We start from the raw sequence: 6,491 nt of genomic DNA, 5'->3' as shown, positions 1-6,491 counted from the left end.
AAGAATTTGGAAACATTTTAGACCTAAAGAATTTGGAAATATTTAAGAATAAAAGAATTTTTTCACCTGCCATTAAGTCAAGGAAGCCAGAATATTTGCAATACTAAGCTCTGTCTTCATGCAGAAATCCACATCACATCTCCAGCCACCAGACAGGTGCCCAAATGTCTACTCGGGGTCAAGGAAACAAAAGAACACCCTGGAACTGTAACATTCTTGTGTTTGTTATTTAGAAATGCAGGTGCTACCTTGCATTGTTTTGCAAAGGAGCATCAAGATGCCCCATTGCCCATGGAATACGTAAACATCTCCTGATTCCTGATGGCCCATACTCTACAGGGCAGTTAAAATTAATTGATGCAGTTTATGATTTCTATGGCTCTATCAAAATGTATAGGACCAAAATGGTATAAAAATAGGCCAGAAGCTTCAGTTGAGCACTGACTCTCAGAGATCCAGAGAAGGCTTTGCCTTCCGTGATCTATTTGGGCCAGTCCAGAAAGCTTTCTGTGCATGGGGAATCTTTGTTTATATATATAACCACTGACTGTTTCTTTTTTCCTTATGAAGTAAGTATTCTGTTTTATATTGCTTGCATGTCTCTAGCTAATAAACTATTTTATTGTTTAAATAACCTGTGTGCATTCCAGCTAACTTTCCTTTAACATTCTACCCGCCTTGGTAAGGGGCACACACCAGACCATTACGAATCTAGAGGTACAGGTAACACTATACAGGGTTAGTTTAGACTGTCCAGGGCTACAGTTAAAATTCTTCCAACACTGAACTACTGACCTTCCACAGCCTGCATAAAAGGCAGCGCCTCTGGCAACAAGGGAAAGGTGAGTATATGGGGGTATACAGGAGCAGGGAAATACTGTGGTAATGGGGATATAGGGGATAATGAAGAGCCTCCTCAAAATCCTTGTGGTTCCATACCATGCAACAGGGCCTGGCCTGGTGGTCAGTGATGCCCAGCTGGGCCATAGTTTCCCTAAGTAGGGGCTGCCAAAGGAAGGGAAGGATAAAAAGCTGCAAACGGGGTGGTGGTGGCACAAATAAAGATAGTTAGTTGGCAGATGGGAAGGATAGAACAGGGTTGCCAGCTCCTGGTTGGGATTTACCTGGATATTTTGGGAGTGGAGCCTGAGGAGGGTGGGTTGGGGAGGGGAGGGGAGGGGAGGGACTTCAATGGGGTATAGTGCCATACAGTCCATCTTACAAAGTGGCCATTTTCTCCAAGCAAACTGATCTCTGTTGCCTGGAGAACAGTTATAATCCCAGGAGCTCTCCAGCCACCTCCTGGAGGCTGGCAACCCTAGGATAGAAGGAAGCAGGAAAAAAAGAGAGGTATGGAGGCTTTCAAGGGAGGGAAAGAGGACACAGTGAAGAAAGGGAAATGAGATGCTCCCCTCAAGACTCTGCAGATTTCCCACTTGTTTGGTACTTGAAACTTTGTTGAAACTTCTAGCTCTTTAACCTTTGTTTACTTGCTTTTAAGTAAAAGCTATTTGTTTCAGTGTAGTTCAGGTTCTTCAAAGGTGGGCATCCAAGCACTGTGATGACTTATCTGGACCTTTTAAGTCTAAAAGAATTACAGGTGTAAGGAGCTCTGCAGGAATAAACTGGCCATTATAGCCACTTGAAAATTTTCTGGGGGCCTGATGGCCTCCCCCCCCCCCTTGGCCTGGTCCATCCCAGGTTAGAGGGGCCACACACAGCTTCTGGTCATGCAAGCCATATGCAGATGCGCCAGCCCAGCAAAGCCAGGTCCAGCATGTACATGTCTGCAGAAGGTGCCCAGAAGAGTGTAGTGCAGGGTGGGCTGGCTCCAGGCCCGTAGCTAACGCGGGGCCCACGGGGCCTGGCCCCCTAGCAGTTTTAATGGGCCCCCTTCCTGAGCCTCGGCTCCCCTACCCCAGCTCCCCCTGATTGCCTGTCAGCCTGTTGGCAGGGAGGACAAGGGCAGTGATTTCAGAGGAAGTCCCTGGTGCTGTGCCTCGGGAAGAGGCACTGGGGCTCCTTGGGGGGGGGAGCTGGACCCAGAGGCTGTGGCTGCTGCAGCCCTTGCCCTGGAGCCTTTGATTGGATTAGCAGGTGGCCCCCCCAGGCCCCCTCCCTAAAAAGTCCTTAGCTACGGGGCTGGCTGGCTCTCCCTCCTTTGTGCTGGCTGGGGCCAGAGGGGCTGGATCCTTGCCCAGGGTCATTCCCAGTCTGCCCTTGGAGGTCAGAGTTCAAACCGGAGCAAAATCCTCTTTCCCCCTTCCATGTCTTGATTCTACACAGATACACTGTCTGAGCAAAGCTATTGTCAAACTGTGATCCTAAGTTCTTTGAACAGGATGTATTTTCCATTGAAATGATAAACTCCTAAACTAGAGCTTGAGGACGTAATCAATAAGATTGCTTTAGAGTAAGTGCCCCAAAGATTGCCAGAATTTGTTTTCTATAATGAAAAACAGGAAATGGGGATCGATTTTCTGTTTGTAGAAACATTACTGAACACAAACGCTGTAACTCTTCTACATAGATCTATTTATTCTCTTTCACATTTTATTTTCCTTGTGGATTCCAGAATTAAATTCTTCCAGCCAACATGAAATAAAGATTCAGTGATCAGTCTGACAAGGAGTGAGAATAAGACAGAAAGTTAGGTGGATAAATGAAGCCAGTACAGTAGCTAGGCTAAAATATGTTTGGAGTATTCCATCATTAATGGTTCTATCATTAATGGCAGAATGTTGACTGGAGTGGGTCATATTATTCCAGTCTTGTTCCATCTACACTGGGTTCTGGTTTGCTTCCAGGATCATTTTAAAGTCCTGTAGCTTGGGACCATCATACCTTAAGGACTTCCTTTTCCCATATGACCATAATTGTTCACTCCAGTCATCTTTGGAGGCCCTTCTTTGGTAACCCCTGCCATCTGAGATTAGACAGGTGGCAATCCTAAAAAGGGCCTTCTTGGTCATGGCACCAAAATGTTGGAACTCCCTCCCTAGGGAGATTTGTCTATCAGTGTCTTCTGCCAGTAGGTGAAGACTTTTTTTTTTGTTTCATTTGGCATACCCCCCAGTAATGGTAATTTTAGATAGGGGCAAATAGAAATAGTCTCTCTCTCTCTCTCTCTCTCTCTCTCTCTCTCTCTCTCCAGGAGCTCATTAGCATAACCTATTAGCATATGCCACACCCCCTGACATCACCGGAAGTGTGCACCAGCCCCTCTGACAGGCAGAAGCACCTGGGATCCATTCTTTCCCCCCTCTCCCTTCCCTTCGCCTCCAAGTCGGGCGAAGGAAAGGGGGAGGGGGAGGATCTCAGGTGCTTCTGCCTGACAGAGGTGCTGGCGTGCCCACAGCCAGCCTGGGTGAATTATAGAATCATAGACTCACAGAATGGGAAGGGACCTCCAGGGTCATCTAGTCCAACCCCCTGCACAATGCAGGAAATTCACCAATACCCCCCACATACCCCAGTGACTCCTGTTCCATGCCCAGAATATGATTTAAAAAAAACCTCCAGGATCACTGGGGGCCAAAGTGGCCTGGAGAAAAATTGCTTCCTGGCCCCAAAGTGGCAATCAGCATTTCCCTGGTCATGTAAGAAAGGGCCACAAGAACTAAGCACTGATGCAACCCTTCCTACTCTACCTCTCGTGATTTACCTAAATTCACACAATCAGCATTATGATCCTTTTAAAGTTGAATGCATGATATAAATACAAAGGACTATTTGTAAAATTATCTGTAAGGCACAAGACCAGGACGCATCTCACTTCTGGCAATCACTTGGAGAGACCCTGTCACTCAGCTTCCATTGCCCCACACACACCCCACACTGGAATAAGAACATAATATCAGGCCATACCACATTGCAATAAAGCTCCTACAACTGTATACAGAAATACTGAGCTTCCCTACCATTTGCCACAACTAGCCCACCACACAACCAGGATCAAGACTCCTAAGTGGACCAACAGACAGGCATACACTTGCTTGAGAAACAGAGTATTACATTACAACACCTCTGGAACATTACAAATCAGTAGAGGCAGCACTGTACAGTGGTCAGAGTTGCAGATTGATGTGGGGAGACCCAGGTTTGTATTCCCACTCGGCTGGCTGAGTGACCCCGGGCCAAATCTCCCCTTCTCTACCTAACCTACCCCACAGGGTTGTTGTGAGGATGAAATGGAGACTCATGGACAGGGTCCCCAGCTTCCCTGGCAGGAACACTATGTTAAGAAATCTCTCACAATTATGCAGCCATAGCAGGCAGGAGGGAAGGAGGTGAAAAGGCCACGACGGCAGCTCAGCAGTCCCCCCCCCTCGTGGTGGTTGCAGCTCCCACCGAAAGCGGCGGTGGCCATAACTTTTTAAAGAGCCCCTAAGGACAGCTGGGGGAGCCAGAATGACCTCTCGCACGAGAGGTGGAATTTGCCCCTACGAGTCCAAGGCCACCACCCTGGGGCTCAGGGAGGTGGGAGAACGTTTCGCCCCGCCCGCCCCCCGCGGGCGTCACAGCTGCTGCTGAGAACAGTGGTGGTGGTGATAACTTTTTAAGGAGCCCCAAAAGAGACCTGGGGGAGCCACAATGACCTCTCGCATGTACATCACATGCGAGAGGTGGAATTTGCCACTAAGAGTCCAAGGCCACCACCCCAGGGCTCAGGGAGGCAAGGGAATGTTTCTCCCCTCCCCGCGGTTGCAGCTTCCACCGAAAAACGGCGGCAGCAGCCATAATTTTTTTAAGAGCCCCTAATTAGATCTGGGGGAGCCAGAATGACCTCTCGCGTGTGATGTCCAAGCGGTATTGCCACTCAGACATCACACGTGAGAGGTGGAATTTGCCCCTAGGAGTCCAAGGCCACTACCCCGTGGCTCAGGGAGGCAAGGGAACGTTTCGCCCCCCCCCGCGCGGCAGTTGCAGCTGCTCCCGAAAAATGGCAGTGGCGGCAATAACTTTTAAAAGAGCCCCTCCCGAGACCTTATGGACAGAATTTCAGTATTGATACAGAGCTTTAACAAAAACAAAGCACAGAAACTTTTTGTTCAATGCAGTGTCTTTATTTATTCCTGGAATAAGAGTTTTCCCGTGGAGTTGGTAAAAAAAAGGAAATGTTGGAATAGTGTTGGGTCTGAGGAATAATGAGCAGATGGTATGCTTACGTTACACTCAAAGAGCATTATGCTCAAAAGATCAACACCTCATGGTGGTCCCTGGCCTGAAGGACACCCATCTTGCTCCAACCAGGGCCAGGGCTTTCTCTGTCCTGGCCCCAGCCTGGTGGGACATGCTCCCTATTGAGACCAGGGTCCTGGGGGATCTTCTTCAATTCTGCAGGGCCTGCAAGATGGAGCTGTTCCGCCAGGCCTTTGGCTGAGGATGTGGGCACCCATTTATGGCCTGCCTGAGGTCAGTCACCTGTCTACTGACCACTGACTACTGGCCTTTAACTTATTGTACCATTGGGCCAGAACTTTATAGCTACCGTATTTTTCGCTCCATAAGACGCACCTAGTTTTTAGAGGAGGTAAACAGGACGGAGACGCTCTCTGCCAAAGCCCGGCTCAGCCCCACATGCAACTCCACCAGGCCAGCCGGCTCATCCCTGGCTGGCCCGCACACAACGACGCTGCCCCAGCAGGGCTGGGCGAGCAGGTGTGTGCGCCGCACGTGGCTGGCTGGCTAGCGAGCGGCGGCGGCGCTTTCTCCGGGGCCGGAGGGAGGAGCCACCCTCTAGAGGCGACTCTCCTCTCGGCAGCCTACTTATGTGCCACGCCAGCCGGCCAACCCCGCCAGTCTCTCACCACTGCCGGCATTACCCCGGACCCCGGTTCCTCGGCAGGACTCCCCACGCGCAGGAGGAAGGGCGAGGCGGCAGTAAGGCGCGGCCCTGGTGCCCGGGGCGAAACCGAAGGCCGGGCTGGGTGTGCGGTGGGAGCGCCCCCGCGCTCCTTTGTTTGGCTCACCCCTTCCCAGACTCGGCGTCTCTTTGTTGCGGTATTCGTTGCATAAGATGCACACACTTCCCCCCCACTTTTTTTTTGGGGGGGGGAAGTGCGTCTTATGGAGCAAAAAATACGGTAATTGATGCTACTCCAAGCTATACCCATTGTTTTACTTGTTATAATGTTATATTGTGTTTTAATGTTTAATGTTGTGAACTGAAATTGAATTTATTTTAATGATGTTACCCACCCTGAGCCTGCCCGTGGGATGGGTGGGATATAAATGGAAATAATAAATAAATAATATTCAAAGGGACAGACTGCAGAAATGCTGGTTATTTACTGGAGGCAATTTTGTGTGGGTGAAGTATGGGTTTTGTATCAGGCTATGGATTGTAATATTGGTTTATTTATTAATATTTTCAAAACAATCCAGTAGCTTTGCTGAAGGTAGCAGGCATGGTCTACTCAGTGCTCGGATGGGAAGCCTCTTGGGAACCTTGTGTGTACTTTTTTGATGTCTATGATGCAAGAAATGTA

Source organism: Gekko japonicus, unplaced genomic scaffold, assembly GCF_001447785.1.
Source record: "Gekko japonicus isolate JY-2015 unplaced genomic scaffold, Gekko_japonicus_V1.1 scaffold686, whole genome shotgun sequence".
In the NCBI taxonomy this organism is placed as follows: Eukaryota; Metazoa; Chordata; class Lepidosauria; order Squamata; family Gekkonidae; genus Gekko; species Gekko japonicus.
Note: the sequence above shows the minus strand (reverse complement) of the source record.